This window comes from Heteronotia binoei, chromosome 5, assembly GCF_032191835.1.
Source record: "Heteronotia binoei isolate CCM8104 ecotype False Entrance Well chromosome 5, APGP_CSIRO_Hbin_v1, whole genome shotgun sequence".
Taxonomy (NCBI): domain Eukaryota; kingdom Metazoa; phylum Chordata; class Lepidosauria; order Squamata; family Gekkonidae; genus Heteronotia; species Heteronotia binoei.
This window is the reverse complement of record NC_083227.1, coordinates 106,618,133-106,638,768: the sequence shown is the minus strand read 5'-3', so window position 1 is coordinate 106,638,768 and position 20,636 is coordinate 106,618,133.

The window sequence follows — 20,636 nt, the reverse complement described above, 5'->3', positions numbered from 1 at the left end:
GCATCTTTTGCCCCATATAGTCCCAATAACAACGTCTTTTTCTCATTCATAAACACCTCCACTGCAACGTATCTGCCTTCATTGTCTTTAAAAATCTGTTTTGGCTCCAATTCTTTTTTAATATAAAAAAATCACTCCCTTTTTTTTTCTTTAGCTAATGAAAAAAATTATTTTCCAAGAGACTTGTTACATAAAAAATTATGATCCAATTGTTTGATATGTAGTAGTAGTAGTAGTTTATTCACGGTCATCCGACCAGCTTAATACAAACAAAAACAAAATCATAAAAACAAACCCATCACCTCTTACACAAAATTCCTGACGCCAACTATTGCACATATTGTTAAAACTCATAACCAAGATTTACACTCTCAATTTCCCTCCTTTCCAACTGAGCAACATAACAGAAACGGGCAATCTTAGATGAAACATCAGAATGAGCGTCAGACAAGAGGAAGGCAATCTGCAATCTGTTTGATATGTATTTCTTGTAGACAAACTATGTTACATTTCTGTTTTTTAATCCAATGGAAAGTTGCTTTCCTTTTTTGTGGTGAATTAAGTCCATTTACATTCCAAGAAATTAATTTGCAATCCATAATAGTTCTTCAATTATTCTGTATCCCCAAACTCTTTATTGTCCGCAAAAAATTTCTCCATGCCTTGGGTATCTACTATTGTCATTCTCAGTCTTTTATACTCAAAGCTAAGACCTTCAGGTAAAATCCATCTGTATCTTATTCCCTTTTCTCTTAACTTGTCTGTCAATTTCTTGAATTGTCTTTTGTCACTAATAACTTTCCTCGGCAGCTCCTTCATTATCCGTACTCTGCTTTCCTCCGCAACCATTGGGCTTTCAAATTGTTGACTTAAGATCCTTCCCACCATGTCTCTTGTAGTAAATTTTACTACCACATCCCTTGGTAGCTTGTGCTTTCTAGCAAATTCTGAGTTGACCATGTATACATAATCACACAAACATCCCATCACCTCAGGGTCATCTCCCAAAAATTCAACCATAATTGTAGCAATGTACTTCTTTAGATCCTCTTGGTCTTTTTCAGGCACTCCCCTTAGATGAATCATGTACTTCTTTAGATCCTCTTGGTCTTTTTCAGGCACTCCCCTTAGATGAATCATGTACTTCTTTAGATCCTCTTGGTCTTTTTCAGGCACTCCCCTTAGATGAATCATATTCTCCATTAACTTACAGTCTTGTAGTATTGCTTTGTCCTGCATCTTCTTAATAGTAGCATCTTGATCCTTAATTTTAACTTCTATCTCCTCTGTCTTTTTAGCTGTTGCTTGAGACTCTTTTCTGAGATCATCAATCTCTTTTTTAATCTCTTTCTTGACTTCCTCAGCACTGGAGTTTATTTCTTTAGTTAGCTTCTTCTCACTTCCGGTTATTAAATCCTTCATTACCTTCACCAATCTTGCCTCCATAGCATCCAGTTGTTCTTGAACTTGTTTAGCCATTTTTCCTTCTCCCAGCAAGGCTGCTCTTAGACGTGTAACCCTTGGTCCCAGCTTCTGATCAGACATCACTGTCCTCCCATTGCATAAAATGTGTTAACCTCACCAAACCACAATCTGATAGTTGCATTCAATAGATTAGAGCATGCCCTTTCCAGCAAGCCCAAAATTGGCATCCTCTGAGCTTCCTAGCTCCAGATATTAATTTTTAAAGTTCCGATGTTTCTCTATGGTATCTGGCTCTAGAGAAGACCCGGATGCTTGAAGATTCCTCTTCTTTCAACACTTACTTCCTGACTCTCTGGTCATGAAGTCTCATTCTCGATGGTTTTAGATCCCACGATAGTTGAAAAGACATCACTTCCTGTTTCATATTAAGAGTCTGCAGTTTTGTTATGGCTGGGGGGGTTTTCAAAGCCACAAGAATTTTAAACAGCAACTATTTCTCTGCACTTTTCTGCTTACTCTTAACTCCAAAAATTCCACTTTCACCCCCTTCCGCTTCTCCTTGATTTTATGCTCTTGCAAATAGTTCTAGATCTTAAATCTTTTCTTTTAACAGTCTTATTTTAGTTCTGGAGTGATAGAGAAGAATCTTTTACCTTAACGAAGTCTATTCTTGTTTAAACCATCCACTTTGCTTTCAGAATTTATTACAGTCCATAGAAAGCTGGAATATTAATGAGTTTATGTCAATTTAATGACTCTGGAGATTATTTGTAGATGATGGATGAAAAAAAACTCCTCCTGGGATCTCTCGTCAGCCAAAGTAAGTCCCCTCAAAATTATCAAGCATGTCTTAGACAGATTCCTTTACTGGAAAATGTAGGCAGCAGGCGTTAGATTGCCTTTTATGCCCAAAACAAAGATTCCGGTCTGCTCCTCCTGAGAGAAACAGGTCAGCTCACCATGGTCCAACCCCGAAAGCTGCTGATGGCATCTTGTTAAAGTGCAGATTTCTGTACATTGCTTTGGGGTGGGAGGAGACCCCTAAGAGGGCGGAGGAAAAGGGTGCTGGCTTGGCAACTGTCCTTACACAAAAGCCTGGTGGAATATCTCTGCCTTGCAGGCTCTACAAAACTGTAAGAGATCTCACAGAGCTCTGGTGTCTTCCAGCAGAGCACTCTACCAGGTTGAGGCCAGGACCGAAGAGGTCCTGGTCATTGTCAAGGACAGCCGGGCCTCTTTGGGGCCAGGGATCACTAGGAGATTCTGACCAAGAGTGCAATGCCCTTCCAGGCATAAAAGAATGTAGAGTCACTTGAGAGGTTACAGTCCTGGAGGTAAGTTTCCTTTGCTTTAGTGGAATTTGTTTTCTAGTGTTTTGTTTAATCCAAAAGAGTTTAGATTCAGAAGTGCCTGCACCTCTTCACCCAACCATCATAGCTTTGCTTCAGAAGAAGTAAAGAGATAAAACTTTCCAAGCACAGTAATGAGGTTGTGGGGCAAATCCATGTCTTGCCCCCATCCCATCATGTTAGAAATATGTGGTGTAACAGAAAGGAAAAATGTTTATTTTCCTCCCTGGGATTTTTCATTTTTCCTCCTAGTTTCTAATCATCCTCTTGGGCCCATTTCATCTAACCTTCTCATGCTTTCACCTAATTAGATCTTCACATTTGCTGCCTTGCATCTGAGGAATAATCAGACATTAAGCTGCCTACTCCCAACCAATTTCTAAACCAGAATCCAGGCACTTAGCTTTCTTAATGTATCCCAGTTTGAGCGAAGCCCCTAAGTGTTACGTTACTGAATGAAGACATGTTTTTATGTATCTCAGAAGTAATTCCACTTGTTTTCTCTTTCGAGGTCCATGATTTTTAAAATGTACTTGGAAGAGCTAAAAACAACAACAGAGACTGACATATACATCCAAAAAGGCTACAGAGATTTTTTTTAATTTCAGGATTTAAATAGTCACAGAGGAACCTACATCTTTGTTATATAATGGATTGGCTGTACCCCAGATACATCAGTAGCTGGTTTTGCATAGACTCTCCAAGTATTTTCTTGATTAATTTGTCATTCTTACTCGCCCTCGATTCCTAAGCTGTTTCTCAAGAGGACACAAACCAGCTAGCAAAACTCCGGCACTGGAGGCAAATGCCTTCCTGTCAGGAGGCATCTGGAGACCTCCCTCATCTCACATTATGAAGCAAATATGTATTCAGCTGACAGGCATTTCAAAAGTAATAATAATAGGAATCTGTTGTAGTTTGCATTTCATTTGGGCTTTTCTTCCAATTGTCCCAGATTCAAATAAAATCATGCATTATTGCTGTGGAAGTGCCAAGTTATTATTTGCTGCTGAAAAGCAAGTTCATTATAACTACAGGACTGGCCCCACCCCCTCACACATACTGAGGGTGCTCTAGCAGCACTTCTTTAGCTGCAGCACAAAATTTACCCTTTTTGTAGTTACACAAAAAGATAACATTTGATTAAGTGTCTTGGAAAGGAAACATCATGAATCTGTTACTCCATCCAGGCAGCTGAATGACACAGACTTTGTTGGGCATGTTAAGCACCCTCTTATATAAACACTTGCTGTTCAGTTCTAAAACATATTTTTATCATTCAAAAATGTGGTTTGGCCTCAACAGTGCCTGTGTAAGAGTGGCACTGTGATATTTTATGACATGGCAGTGATGTTTCTGTATCAAAAATGCAACTTTGTAACTTATGGTTTTTAGGACCTCTTCAGCAAATGTACATAATGACCCATATGCATGCAGTTTGGCACATTTTCATGTAGGGATGGATATGAACCGGCTCATGAACTAAAGTTTGTGATTAATTTTGGATGGTTTGTAGAGTCAAGTTTGTGGCAGGTCAACAGCACAAACTTTCCATGAACCTTCAAGCTGTTCATGGAGGTTCATGCTGTTTGTGAGTGACAGAGACATTTCCAGACAGACTCTCTCCAGTCAATCAAAATGTTTCCAAAACTTCAAAGCAATAACTTGGAGGGCATGTAGTGGAGCATCTGGGGAGATCTGTTGCAAGTTTGGTGTCTCTAGCTTGCTTAGGATCCATTCTATACACTTCTGAACCTCAAGAACCTGTGCCTGTCAAAATGATTGCAGGCCCATGTTCCTGTCCACTAATTTATTTTGCTTTCTTTCCTCTGATAGTATAGAAATGCTGAAGAGTGAATAATTTTTATTTATTTAACATATTTTTATCACACCCTTCCCAAAGGCTCATGGTAGTAAACAAAAAGATCTTAAAAACAAGCATGCATTCAGTAAAAACAATAAGTTCTGTAGCAATTAAACTCAACCCATTTATTATCACAGATTTAAAAACCTCACCAACTATCAATAAATACAAAAATATGCAAGATAAAAAGTATTTGTATCAAAAATTAAATGTTTTAATATTGGGTACTGATTTTGCATAAAACTCTCTGTGGAATAACTAGATACACAGGCCTTATGAAAGGCAAAACAGAGAAGGGAACTGGTGGTGTGCTTCTTTAGGCAAAGGAAAGAGAATGTAGACACAATAAAGGCAGTAGCAGTGGTGCTTTAGGAGCACAAGGAGTTTTGCTGGATCTGACAAGAGGTTCACCTGCCTAGTCCAGAATCCTGAACAACCAGGACTTAACAACCGGTTGACATAGAGGTCCAACAAACAGGGCACAGAGGTCAAGGCCTTTTGCTGATGTTGCATCTGTGCACTGGTATTCAGAGGCTTGTTGTCTCTGCCGCTAACTACTGATTGATACATGTTTAACCATGGTGACAGGTCTAACCAAACAAACATGAGGCTTGCTTGTATTGTTACCAAAATCTGTCCTCCTAACTGGCATGTGGAGCATCCCCTACATACAGAGCTGGAGAAGGAGGGACTCCTGTGACTTCAAGTGGAAGAAAGTCTGGGAGCAGAACCCCGCGTTGGTTCAAAAAGTTGGAGGGGCTTGAGAGGCCTCTTTATAGGATCTGAAGGAATACTGATATTGGCCAAATGCAATGCAGAGTTTAGGATCCACAGTGAGGCAGATCAGTGGTGCTATGCAGGGTCTGGTTTTTTACTGGTGAGCCTGAATTCTGGCTGACTGTGGACAGATGAATATTTTGCTCCCCAAGAATGGAATAAAGAGTCAGACACAGAGTATTGGTATAAAATTGGGCCACTTTATTCAATATTCTAAAAAACAGCAAGGGTACCTCACCAGCAGCCTGGCCAGGGCTAGGGGTCACCACGACCGCTCCCCTGCCATTAACGGGCAAGAGACCCAGCCCCCCAGCCGGAGCTGAGTGTTACTCAGCTCCCTCCAGGCAGGCCCAGCAGGGAGGCACGCACCAGAGGACCCAAACCCAGACACACGTCTTGCCAGAAAGGCACCCTCTAGTCGAGCCTCCTGGACAGCCTGCATTCTCCAAACCCAGGTCTTCAAACCCAAAGGCTGATCATGCCAGACCCCAAATTCCCCAAAAGGGGGATGCTTCATAGTCCTCCCCTAGCCGCATAGTGCCCTAAACCCCAAAAACCTGCCACTACTAAGGCCAGGTCTCTACTTAGGGCTTAGTGCCCACCAGGAAGCCCAAAGCCATCCGCAACCCTTGCTGCAAATCTCTCAGGAAAAGCATATTGCCCTTTTCCGAGAGATGGACCCCATCCCCTCTGTAGAGGTCAGGAAATTTCAACAAAATGTCCGGACGGGGCAAATAGTGGCCCAACCCCTTTTCCAGCACCTTCCTGATCTCCTTATTAGCCTTATACCGGGCCCTTTCTATAGCTGCAGGGTCCCAAGCACAATCCCACACCAGGCAGGGCAGCATGGCTGACCAAATTATGGTGGTCCCAGGCCATCGCTCCCGAATGTGCTGGAAATCATCCCAGGCCTGCCAAACTAAGGCCTTGCCCTTTAAGAGTCCTAGATCGTTACCTCCCAGGTGAACAATTAAAACCTGAGGAGGAGGACCCACACAATCTTTAAACAACAAAGGCAGCAGGCCCGGCCACTGAAGGCCCCGGTGCCCTCACCATTTGATACACACATGCTGGCTGAGTCCCAGCTGAGAGCCAACCGTAGTTCTCCAAGCCTGATGAGTGGCCCAAAACACATGGCTATGGCCGCATACGAGAACTCAGCTCCTCTGGCCAGGAACAACAGCATCTAAAGAGAAAAAACAGCTAAACAAGAACAGAAACAACAATAAACAAACACCAAGTCACTCACAGCCTAATAAAAGGTCGCACATAAGCCTTATAGGCCGAGGAACGCCACCTGCCCAATCTCTGAATGGAAGTGGAAGGATACCCCATGACAACCGCTGTTGAGGCTGCCCCAATTCTAAAGGAGTGGGTCCCAAACCGCACCCCAGACAACCCCAACTCACCCAAAGCCCGTGATGTTACCACCCAAAACTGATGCTTCGTCAATGGGCTACCATTCGAATGTATAAACAAAAACCCAACCGTAGGCCCCCTAACTGCCAAATAAGCAGCCAACGCAGTAACTGGACACAGCTCAAGCTCTGAACAACTACCCAACTCGAGCACCGTACCCTTCTGCAACTGATCCGTCTTAGAGCGACGGACAGTGATGACTGCCTTACCCGCAAATAGCTGCAGATCCCTTAACAACAGAGCCTTATCAGAAACATCGTTTCTAGACTGTGGTATTATTTCTGTTCCAAATGATTCCAATCTCAATTCCCCAGAGCTTTTCCCAACAACTTAACAAATTAGTGACAAAATTCATTTGGCAGAATAAAAAACCAAGGATCAAATTAAAGGTTATGCAAAAGTCTAAGCTAAGAGGAGGATTTGCGCTTCCGAACTGGCAGATGTATTACAAAGCGTGTGCCTTGACTTGGGTGAGAGATTGGCTACTATTAAAAAATAAAAAAGTGTTAATTTTGGAAGGCGCTGACTTGACAAGAGGATGGCACTCTTACATTTGGTATAGCCCTCCAGCAAAGGATAGCAAATTTCTCAGACATGAAATAAGAAGAGCGCTTTTTAAAGCTTGGTGGGAAATAAAAATGTTGATATATAGATATACACCTAAATGGCTCTTGCCGGTGGAAGCGGCTTTACACCCAAATCTTTACTTTTGGGAGGAAAGCTATACATATGAATGTTTATTAGACTCGAAAGGAGAATTAAAAATTGAGGAATATTCTAAATTAGACTGGTGGTTAAAGGTACAAATAAGATCCAGGTATAAATCCGATAAAGAAAAAGGCTTCTCGAACAGGGTAAATGAATTTGATGCAATTATTTTTGAGTCAGATCGGAAATTAGTCTCTAGAATTTATAACTGGTTACTAGAATATAAAATGCAGGATGAAGTGGTAAAAGAAGCCTGGGTGCGATGGATGAAAGATTTCGGATACAGTATTGAAATTACCGAATGGGAAAAGATTTGGAAAGAAAATTTGAAATTGATGAAATCTGCTTTATTTAAAGAAAATTTGTACAAATTGATTTATCGCTGGTATTATACCCCAGATAAACTGTCCAGAGCATATCCAGAGGTTTCAAATAAATGTTGGAAGTGTAACAAAATGAAAGGTTCTCTATTCCCCATATGGTGGCTCTGTGATAGGGCAAAGAAATATTGGATTCAGGTGTCCATATGGATTCAAAAGATATTAAAAAAACAAATCCCCCATCTACCCGAACTTTTCTTATTAAATGTCTGTAAAATTGATGTGTCCAAATCGGAAAAAAAAGTTCTGCTCCATATACTAACTATTGCCAGAATTCTGTACGCCAGATATTGGAAGACCTATAATATTCCAAATAGGAATGAGTTTATACTTAAATTAATGGAGACTGTAGAAATGGATCTCTTAACCACGAGGTTGAGAGATGGTAATATTACGGAATGTAATGATACTTGGAAATCGGTGTACGAATGGGTGGAACATTTAAGATTTGAATAGACAGAATAAGATATAAGTGTTAGAAAGTTATCTATACGTTCCTTTGTAAACGGTGGTGGGTATGTTGAATTCTCTGAGTATGTATGTTTGGCTATGTTATATGTTGTATGTATAATATAATAAAACAACTTATTTTTCTGAAAAATAAATAAATAGGATGCATATCTGTTGAAAAAAAAATTCCTGCCAAACCCTCAAATCATTCCTCATGCTGCAGGTGACCCTAGTTTTATGCTGAGGCAAGCGTAACCCTGCCATAGCATCACACAGTCTTCTGATAAAAGCCCTCCCAGGAGCAACCACTTTGCAAGCAAAGTTGAGGTGCCCAACTAGCTGCTGCAACTCCAACAAAGTAACCTTCCTTTTAAGAAGAAAGGTAGAAATCCTAGCCCTCAGCTCCACTATTTTTTGAAGAAGCACCCTAGACAACTGCACAATAGTTTCAATCTCAATTCCAGAAAAGGTCAACCTCTGGGTCGGACCTTCAGTTTTCTCAGGCGCTAAAGGAACCCCAAGCTCCGCCGCCAGCTCAACAAAGCCAAACAGCAACTGCCCACAACACCCAGTCCCCTCGGGACCCACAAAAAGGTAGTCATCCAAATAATGAATGACATCCTGCAAACCCACTTTCTCCCGCACAGCCCATTCCAAAAATGTGCTGAAACACTCGAAAGCCGAACATGACACAGAGCAGCCCATTGGCAATGCTCTATCCATGTAAAATTGACCCTCAAAAGAAAACCCTAGAAGTTCAAAATCATCGGGATGGACATGTAAAAGGCGAAACGCAGCCTTAATGTTGCATTTTGCCAATTCTGCCCCCACCCCGCAACGCCTCACCACGGCAATAGCCTGGTCAAAGCTGGTGTACCTAACAGAGCATAAGTGCTCCAGGATCCCATCATTCACGGACTTCCCCTTAGGAAAAGACAAATGGTGAATCAAACGAAATTCACCAGGGGCCTTTTTAGGCACCACACCCAAAGGTGAGACTCTAAGAGTACTCACTGGAGGATGTGAAAAAGGACCCAGTATCCTCCCCTCAGCCAGCTCTTTTGCAATCTTGTCCCTAACAACCTGCTCCAAGCCCTAAACTGACTAAAGGTTTCCTGACATAACTGGAACTCGAGGACCCTGAAAAGGGATCCTAAACCCAACTTTAAAACCTTCTAACAAATACAAACTATCAACCCTTCGAGGGTACATTGACAGCCACTGCCCAAGAGGTCCCACCCTTATCGAGCTGGGCCCCTTTCTTAGCTGGAAAGGCACCTCCGCTCCCGCCAGGCTTCTTCGTATTTTTACACCCACGGGCTCTAGGGCAGTTGTGAAATGAGTGGGAACCACCACACATGGGGCACTCCCGCTTGAACTGGCATGCCTTCTTATTACATACCCCAAGGGATCCAAATTCCCAGCAGAGCATGCGGGCTTGAACCGCCTACCCTGCTGCACCACGGGGAGAGCCTGATGAACCAGCAGCAGATGTGGATGACCTACTCACCAAATGACCACTATCAGAGCAATCACCCAGATTATGCCTAGCTGGGGACATAACCTGCAGCCAAAGCTGCTGATGGATCCGATCCCACTGAAGGGACGGATACAGTACAGCCCTCATCCTAAATTCCTGGTCATATTGTAGCCAGGCTGGTCCACTAAAGGCTGTATAGCCTTTATAAATTATGTCCAAATACTGGAACAGGGATGCTGCTCACCACGGCTGCGCCCTCGCAATCACCCCGGCATAAATACAGAACCCAGGAAGCCAATTAGCCCAGGTCCTGTCCACCTTCCGTTTTTTCAATTTTTCCTTCTCTTTCTCATCCAATTCTTCCTTGTCTTTTTTCTCAACCTCCCGAAAGAGAAGAGAAAAAATATCCACGTACACCCCTTTTAATATTTTTTCCCTAGTAGCAGGAAGCAAGTGGTCCCCCAGCGGCAAGGCAACCTCCCCAAATGGCAAAGCAGCAAAAGGCACCATCCCATATGTTGAGGGTGCCCCCATAAAGGAACCAGCCATGCCAGGATGCTCTATGCCCGGGTACACACTAGGGACGCCTTGCCCACACGGCCAAGCCCAATTCTGAAACGCACCCAATGCAGAGGAGGCAGGCGCCCCCGTGCTTGACATGGAAGCGCCCTGCCCGGCCGCCAAAGCAGGCCCCCATGCTCCCCATGGCCAAACCTGCCCAGGCCCCGCCTGTAAATTATCACCTGACCTACCTCCAAATCCAGCAGGAACCAATGGCAAACCGACCCCCGATGTTCCAGCCATCATCAAACCCACCTCCGGACTGCAAAGGCCAGCGTCCCTGCCAGGCACGACTCCACCAGACCTGCCCTCAAGAATAGACAGCCTGGTGAAAATACTCGCCTGCTTACCCTTCTTAGATTGCCTCACACCATCCTCCCCACCTGGAGAAAGGATGCCTGCTGCCTGTTCCAATGCTCTCAATCTACAAGCAATATTGGAATCAACCACCATATCACCCTCCTCATCAGAAGAGGATAACGGCGGTGGTGGCCTTTTTGCAGGAGCCTTGGGCGCCTTAGGCGCTGGCTTTTTTCCTTTGGGCTTGTAATGTAATGTAATGTAATGTAATGTAAAATTTTATTTATATCCCGCCCTCCCCCGCCGAAGCAGGCTCAGGGCGGCTAACAGCATTTCAAGTAAACAATACAATGATAAAAACATTAAATTCACATTAAAATTCACATTAAAACCAGTCAATAGTCAATAATTAATTAAAACATTCCTAAATTAACACTGGCGGTAAACATTATTAATCTGGCGGTAAACATTAATTCAGTTATTGGTGAACGCCAGTTTGAAGAGGGCGGTCTTGCAGGCCCTGCGGAACTGGTCTAAGTTCCGCAGGGCCCGCACCTCCTCTGGGAGTTGGTTCCAGAGTTGTGGGGCCGCAACGGAAAAGGCCCGAGTGCGGGTGCTTTGAAGTTTAACTTCTTTTGGCCCAGGGATATTCAGTCTGCTTTTCCCCACTGACCTCCGTGCTCTCTGGGGCTCATATGGGGAGAGACGGTCCCTCAGGTAGGTCGGTCCTTGGCCATATAGGGCTTTAAAGGTTATGACCAGCACTTTCTACTGGATCCGGTATACGATTGGCAGCCAGTGCAGTCCGCGCAGCCCCGGCAGTATATGTTCCCATCTTGGGAGACCAAGTAACAGCCTGGCCGCCGCGTTCTGCACTAGCTGCAGCTCCCGGGTCCGGTACAGAGGCAGCCCCATGTAGAGAGCGTTACAGTAGTCCAATCTTGAGGTGACCGTCGCGTGGATCACCATTGCTAGGTCCCGACGCTCTAGGAAAGGGGCCAGCTGCCTCACCCGCCTCAGGTGGAAGAATGCTGATTTGGCAGTGGCTGTTATCTGGGCCTCCATTGATAATGAAGGCTCTAGTAAGACGCCCAGGCTCTTCACCCGCTGCGCCGTCTTCAGCGGCGCCTCGTCAAAGGCCGGGAGAGATATTTCCTTCCCCAGAGTGCCACAACCCACATGGAGAACCTCTGTCTTCGCTGGATTTAACTTCAGCCCACTCAGTCTAAGCCACGTTGCAACTGCCTACAAAGCCCGGTCCAGGTTCCCCGGGGCGGAGGCGGGCCGGCCGTCCATTAGTAGATAGAGCTGGGTGTCATCTGCATATTGATGGCAACCCAGCCCAAATCTCCGGGCAATCTGGGCGAGGGGGCGCATATAGATGTTGAATAACATCGGGGAGAGAACTGCTCCCTGGGGCACCCCACAGTCTAGTGTGCGCCTCTGGGATCGCTCACCCCCAATCGCCACTCTCTGTCCCCGACCCATGAGGAAGGAGGAGAGCCATTGTAAGGCCAGCCCCTCAACCCCTATGTCGGCGAGGCGGTGGATCAGCAACCGATGGTCAACTGTATCAAATGCAGCCGACAGATCTAATAACATCAGTATTGCCGCACTGCCTCGATCCAGTTGCCGCTGGAGGTCATCCACCAAGGCGACCAGGACCGTCTCCGTCCCGTGGCCCGGCCGGAAGCCAGACTGGCACGGGTCTAAGACAGAAGCGTCATCTAGAAATCTCTGTAGCTGCAACGCCACTGCCCTCTCGATAATTTTACCTAAAAATGGTAAATTGGACACCGGTCGGTAGTTTGCCAATTCGACCGGGTCTGCTGTAGGTTTTTTCAAGAGGGGGCGGACCAAGGCCTCTTTCAGAGGCGTTGGAAAATGCCCCTCTAGGAGGGATCTATTTATGATGTCCCGTAGGGAACATCTAAGCTCCCTCTGGCAGGATTTAATCAGCCAAGAGGGGCAAGGGTCCAAATCACATGTTGTTGGGCGAGCAGCAGAGAGAATTCCATCAACTTCCTCCAGGCTGAGTGGGTCGAAGTGGTCCAGTACTAAATCTGAAGACAGGCGCGGAGCCTCAGTTTCACTTACTGTGTCTAATGTGATAGGCAGGTCTTGGCGGAGCGATGAGATTTTATCTGCAAAATATTTCGCAAATGCCTCACAGCCTATTTCTAATTCCCTAATATTTGGTTTGCCTTGTGGCAATGTTATAAGATCTCCAATTACTCTAAACAATTGTGCTGGGCGCGATTTTGCAGATGCAATCTTGGCTGCAAAGTATTCTTTCTTTGCAGCCTTGACTGCCATCTCATAAGACCTCATAAGCGTTCTATAGGATGTTCTCGTCGCTTCGTCCCGAGTATGCCTCCACCGTCTCTCTAGTTGTCTGAGCCCTTGCTTCAGCTGGCGTAACTCCAAGGTATACCATGGTGCCAGCCTCTTGCGAGGGCGCAGAGGGCGCCGAGGTGCAATTTCATCGATAGCCCTGAATAGCTGGCCCTGCCAGACTTCCACCAGGTCATCGAGGGAATTGCCAGTGGGCCAGGGATCCCTCAGGGCTGTTTGGAACCGTTCCGGGTCCATCAAGCCCCGGGGGCGAGCCAAAATAGGCTCTCCGCCCATACAGGGTTGGGGCAACGTCTCCATACGGGCCTTAAGGGCTAGGTGATCCGACCATGGAACCGCTTCAGCCGCGATATCGTCACCAAAATCCCGGATGCAAAGATCAGGTCTAATGTGTGCCCGGCCTGATGCGTGGGAGTTGTGACAAATTGAGAGAGCCCCAGTGTCGCCATGGAAGACACTAGGTCCATCGCCTGAGTGGAGGCCGTGTCATCGGCATGGAAATTGAAGTCACCCAGGACCATGAGCCCCGGGTACTCCAATGCCCAGCCCGCCACTGCCTCCAATAGTGATGGTAAGGCGCTGGCTGGTGCGTTGGGCGTACGGTACACCAGCCAGATCGCCAACCCCTCTCCAACATCCCACGTCAGGCCGGCACATTCAATGCCATCGATCCTTGGAGCCGGGAGAGCCCGAAAGGTGTAATCCTCCCGTATGAACAACGCTACCCCTCCCCCCCGCCCGTTGTTCCGTGACTGGTGAAAGACCGAGTAACCTGGGGGGGTCATCTGGGAGAGAGCTACTGTCTCTCCATCCCGCACCCAGGTCTCGGTCACGCAAGCCAGGTCCACATCCTGTTGGAGTAGAAACTCCTTGAGGGTCGAAGTCTTGTTGTTGATGGACCTGGCGTTGCATAACACCAGTGACGGAGATGGGCATTTCCTCTTGGTCCCACTACCTACCACCGTTGGGATGGGAAGTAGACTAGAAGGTGGCCGAGCACCATTTTGTCTCTGTCTCCTTCTCTTGTGTATCTGTCTATTCCCACCGTCATATCTTCCCCTCCCCAGGAGCACTGGAATCCCTTGGGCTTGCTCAAACCTTTTCCACCAGCCATCTAAATAGCAAGCACAAGACCACAAAATGGCCTCCTGCAGCTCCACTCTAAAATGGCTTCCCCTTGGAAGAAGAAAGGGAACTCAAAATGGCCACAAAAGCCTCTGCTGCACACCGATGTCTCCAGTAGGAGAAAAATGGGGGGGAGGCTCTCCAAAATGGTCACCTGCCAACCTCAACGGCAATAATAAAAAACCCAGGTTGCCCCACAGTCCCACACGCTCAAAAATTAAAAGGGGAAAGACCAACCCCTGGGCTCCACAACCCCTGCCCCAGCAGACCCCAAACCCTAGGCAGACTCATCCAACAAGGACAACGCCACGTCCTCCACCGCCTCCGATGCTGCCGCCAGCCCGCCGCACTGCAGCTGATGCTCCAGCCAATGCCGACACTCCAGCCAACGCTTCACCCGCCACTGCCCAGTCGACTGCCCCAACAAACCCCGACGTCCAACCAAAAACAAAAGAAAAGCCTCAGCCTCAGCCGATCGTCCGCCAAGACAAAGGAGCCGACAAGGAGCACAATCTGACAGTCTAACTGTCAGATCCCACCTTTTTCTCTGCACGCCGAAACAGGTGCCCCCTGACTCTTCCCATCCAGGGAAGCAAACTCTGCTCATGCAGCCTAGCAGCTACGCTGCAGTCTGCAAGCATAAGATTGGGTGCAAATGGAAGTCTTAATATGGTCACACTAGATGGAATGAAAAGGAACAATTAATAACTTCATTGCTGGGTGACTGAGCAACCTGAGCAGCAGATAGGTTTGAGTTGGTTCAACAAACATTGAGCTTGATGATATTGCCTGGGTTCAGGAATTAGTTACTTAATCAGGATGTATTGTGAGGAGAGTTTGAGGGCATCAGTTTCATTGCCAAGCAAACTGGAGCCAATTACTCATAGGAGGGAGCTCTGGAGGCTTTAGACAAAAGGCCTTTAATCAGTGTCCTCTTTGGAGCATCCCAGTAGTTGGGCTTCTTTCATATAAGAGAGTCCAAGGACATTCTTGCTACTTTCAGGGGAGGGGGTCCTCCTTTCATATTAAACTAGATATTTTATCCAAGCCTTTGGCTGTTAAGTAAAAAGATAATTTGGGGGGAGAGGAACAAATACAGGGATCCTTGTGAGGGATGGGGATCACCTCAAATGTAACAATACACGTGCACACACACAAATCATATCTTCTTAGGTCCTTAGAGGTTGATGCAAATTTATTTGATATAATGGCTTCAAAATTATAGTTATGCAGATTTCTTCCATCCAATGAAAAATTCCATTCATACAGGACCACTTTCAACAATAATCACTATAGCTGTGCCGCATCCTATTTCATTGGGGATATAGTTTCAGGAAGCTCTCAGACTTGATTAGGGAGGTGCCATAGCTGTGCCAGAGCTAATGGTGAGATTTACACTTTAAGCAGGGATTAAACCACTTGTTATGTATAGCGTCTGTCTGCTCTCCAGGCTTATAGCATTTATTCAGAGTGCAGAATGAATTTTCTGGGAATGTTGAAGTAAATCTTTTAATTAGGTTATGAGCTAAAAGCATTTAAAACGTGAGCACTTCTTACATATTTTAGGGTTTAATCTTTTATTTTCCTCCATATCCTTTGAGCAAATAAAAGTCTTATCTTTTAAAGGGACACCAATAGAGTCCCAAGTTGACATGCTATTTAACATTTTATTGCCAAGTATATTATGCCATTTTACAAATAGTTTAAGACCGGTTTCATACTTGTGCATTAATTAAATTTACTGTGAAGGGTGTGTGTGTGTTTTCTTATGTGAAGCAGTAGATTGCACAATATACTGCATCTGGGCATGTTACCTAAAGTGGCAAACTACAACCCGGGAATCAGTTCCTCAAACTCCACTCAGCTGGCTAGTCCATCTGCACCACAATTTTTAAAAACTGATTAATCTGCTCAAGCATTCTGACAGGATTATTTTCTAACTCAGGAATGAGTTACAAGAGTGTTCCTGAGACTTTGAACTGTAACATGAACAAAATCTTTCTGTATAAAGGACTTGGGCCACAATCCTTTGCACACCTGTTTTGGAGTCTATTGAACTCAGGATTTATTTCCAAGAAGACCTACTTAGTATTTTTCTCTTGAAGTGCAATCCTAAACAGCTGTACTCAGAAAATTACTCAGGCATGTTCAAAGGGGCTTACTCTCATGAATGTGTTCTTATTGTGGCACTGTGTGGTAGTCATTTGCCCCCCAAGTCGGAATAAAGAGACGGACACAATTGGATTGGTGAAACTATGGGCCACTTTTATTAAAATGAACAACAACGGCAAGGGCAACCGAACTGCGGCCAGGTCAGGGCCAGGGATCTCCTCAGACCGCTCCCCTGCCTTTTTCAGCGGGCGAGAGACCCGGCCCCCCAGCCGGAGCTGTGACCCACAGCTCCCGCTAGGCAGACCCAGCAGGGAGGCTCACACCGGAGGGCCCAAACACCAGACGCGAGTCTCAGCGAAAGGCACCCATCCAATCGAGTCTCCAGGACAGTCTGCATTCACATACCTCGGGCCACACCAAAGGTAGATCCTGACAGACCCCTAACTCCCCAAAAGGGGGAGGCTAACCGGTCCTCCCCAGGCTGCCTGGTGCCATAAACCCCGTAGAACCTGCCACAACTAAGGCCAAGTCTCTACTTAGGGCTTAGCACCCACAGAAAGACCCAAAACCAACAAAAGCCCTTGCCGCAAATCTCTCAGGAAAAAGCCTATTACCCTTTTCTGAGAGATGCACCCCATCCCCTCTGTAGAGGTCAGGACATTCCTTAGAAATATCCGGATGGGGAAAATAGTGACCTAAGCCACCCTCCAAAACCTTGCGAATTTCCTTATTCACTCGGTAACGAGCCCTTTCCAACCCAGCTGGATTCCAGGCACTGCGCCACTCCAAGCGCGGAATCATGGCCGACCAAACTATAATGGTACCAGGCCATCTGTTCCTTATGTACCTGAAATCATCCCGGGCCTGCAAGATCAACGCCTTGCCTTTAATCAGCCCGAGATCGTTTCCTCCCAGGTGAATAATCAATACCTGCGGAGGAGGGGCCCCGGACTCATGAAACAAAAGGGGGAGCAGGCCAGGCCACTGAAGACCACGGTGCCCCCTCCACTCTATCGTGACATGTTTGCTGAGCCCCAGCTGAGAGCCAACAGCAGTTCTCCGAGCTTGATGTGCCGCCCAAAACACATAACTGTGCCCGCAGATGAGAACTCTGCTCCTTCAGCCAGGAACCACAGCATCTAAAAAGAAGAAACAGACAAGTTATACAAACCAAACCTCAAGGCACCCCCAGCTCCTCACTAAAACTCGTTAGCAGAGCATAGGGCAAATATAACCTTTGTAAGCCTGGGAACGCCAACGGCCAAGGCGTTGGATGGCCGAAGCAGAATAACCCAAGGCCGCAGCTGTAGAAGCTGCCCCAATTCTAAAGGAATGGGTACCAAACCTCATTCCAAACAAACCCAACAGGGCTAAGGCCTTTGACGTCACTGCCCAAAATTGATGCTTTGTCAGGGGACTACCTCCCGCATGACAAAACAGCAATCCCTCGCAGCCTCCCCGCACAGCCAAATAGTCGGCCAATGCGGCAACTGGGCAAAGCTCCACCTCCGAACACGGACCCAACTCCAGCACTGTCCCCGTGCCCTCTTGGTCAGTTTTAGATCGCCGGACAGTAAGGACCACCTTACCCGCCAGCAACGTAACATCCCTCAACAACAACGCCCTACCGGAAACATCACTCTTGGAGCTTGCCACCAGCTCACTAACCTTCAAAGCCCTCAAAAAGGCCACTAGAGAGGCTGCGTGGAACAACACTACTTCAAAATGAGACGCACACACTGCGCTCCAAACCCCTTTTAAACCCCGAAGGATCTCAGGAGACACCGGGGCCCTAGTATCAGGCATAGGCCCAGCCTCCCTGGACCACCCCTCCAGCATCTTTCGAATACGAAAATCTGCTGTTTCCTCCTTGAACCCCAAAGCCTTACTAGCGAAGGCCAACGCAGACATGCATCCCCGAATTGATCGCACGGCCAATCCCTTACCTCTCAAAGCAACACAGTAATGGAGCAACTGCTCCACTGGGATGGGCCAAACAATGCGATACCCTACCTCGGCCCTAAAGTCCTCAAACTGCCGCACGGCACGCTCATAAGACTTCCTGGTGCTGGGTGCAATGGCTAAGCCTATCGCTCTGCAGGCCTCGGCTCTCCAATCAGCCATAGCTCCTGGGGCATTGGCGCCGCATCCAGATCGGCGTCTGGGGCCAGCTGACGAAACCTCTCCATCTGTTTATGAGAGAGAGCATCAGCCACCCCGTTATTCACCCCAGGAACATGCTTGGCCAAAAACAAAATGTTAAGCCGCAGGCAGCGCAGAGTGAAGGCCCTCACCAACCTCATAACCCGCGACGATTTGGATGTAAGGGAATTAATAACATGAACCACAGCCATGTTATCACACCAAAAATGAACAGTGCAATTGACCATATCCTTCCCCCACAGCCAAACCGCGACTAAAATAGGAAAGAATTCCAAAAACGTAAGGTCCCTGTTCAAACCGGCCTGCACCCACGATTCCGGCCACTCTTCCATGCACCAATGTCCACGGAAGTAGACCCCAAAACCCAGTGACCCAGCAGCATCTGACATGACCTGAAGCTCAGCCTCAAGCCTCATGTCCTCTCTCCAAAAAGAAATCCCATTAAAGGATTCCAAAAACTCCTGCCACATCCGCAGGTCCTCCCTCATGCTGCTAGTAACCCTGGTCCTGTGCTGTGGCGAGCGAAGGCCCGCCATAGAGTCACAAAACCTGCGCAGAAAAGGCCTACCAGGGGCGACCACTTTGCAAGCAAAGTTAAGGTGCCCCACCAGCTGCTGCAGCTCAAACAACGTAACCTTCCTTCTACGCAGAAAGGAATTAATCCTTTCCTTCAAATCCAGCAGCTTTGGCTCAGGGATCCTAGATGACTGTTCCAAAGTATCTAGCTCAATCCCGAGAAAAACAAGGCGTTGGGCCGGGCCATCAGTTTTTTCTTCGGCCAATGGCACACCCAACTCAGCGGCCAATTCAACAAAGCCGGCTAGCAACTGAGCGCAACGGCCCGAGCCAGCAGGGCCCACAAACAGATAGTCGTCCAGGTAATGAACGACCTCCTGCAAGTCCACTTTTTCGCGCACAGCCCATTCCAAAAATGTACTGAAGCACTCAAAAGCGGCACATGAAACAGAGCAGCCCATAGGCAATGCCCTGTCCATGTAAAATTGCCCTGCAAACAAAAAGCCCAGCAGCTCGAAATCATCCGGATGGACAGGGAGAAGGTGAAATGCCGACTTGATATCGCATTTTGCCATCTCCGCCCCCTGACCACAGCATTGCACAACGCCCACGGCCTGATCAAATGAGGTATACCTAATGGAGCAAAGCTCCTCAGGTATGCCATCATTGACCGATGAACCCCTAGGATAAGAAAGGTGGTGAATCAAACGAAATTCACCAGGTGCTTTCTTTGGCACCACCCCCAACGGGGAAACCCTAAAATTCCCAACCGGAGGACTGGCAAATGGGCCCAAAATCCTGCCCTCAGCCAACTCCTTAGCAATTTTTTCCCTAACTATATGTTCAAGACCCACAACTGAACTAAGGTTCTTGGACCAAGTTGGTACCCGAAGACCTTGAAAAGGAATCCTAAAACCTAACGTGAAACCATTCAAAAGATAACAACTGTCCTCCCTACGTGGGTATCTACGAAGCCACACACTAAGAGGCCCCACCCTTATCGGGCTGGGACCCTTTACCAGACTGGAAAGAACCCCCACCTGATTTTTTCTGACCCTTGCGGGATCGGACTCTGGGGCAGTTGTTGAAGGAGTGTGGGCCAGCACACAAGGGGCATTCGTGCTTAAAGTGGCAGTCCTTTCGACTGCAAGCCCCCTGGGACCCAAACTACCAGCAGAGCAGGCGGGGTTGAACCGCCTGCCCCGCAGCACTGCGGGAGGAAGAGGACGCACCAGAAAGAGAAGCGGAACCCTTAGATACAAGGTGACCGCTGTCGGATCGATCCCCAAGATTGGGCCGTGCCGCTGACATCACCTGCAGCCACAACTGCTGGTGGATCCGATCCCATGGGAGTGAAGGGTACAAGGCGGCCCTCATCCTGAACTCCTGGTCGTACTGGCTCCAGGCAGGGCCACTGAACATCATATACCCCTTGTATATGATGTCCAAGTATTGTATCAAGGCGGCAGCACGCCAGGGCTGAGCCCGCGCAATCACTCCCGCATATATCAAAAACCCAGGAAGCCAATTGGCCCAGGTCCGGTCAACCTTCCTTTTCCTAAGCTTCTCCTTATCTTTGTCATCTAGTTTCTCTTTGTCCTTTTTTTCCAGCTCTCTATATAAAAGGGAGAATACATCCACATATTCTCCCT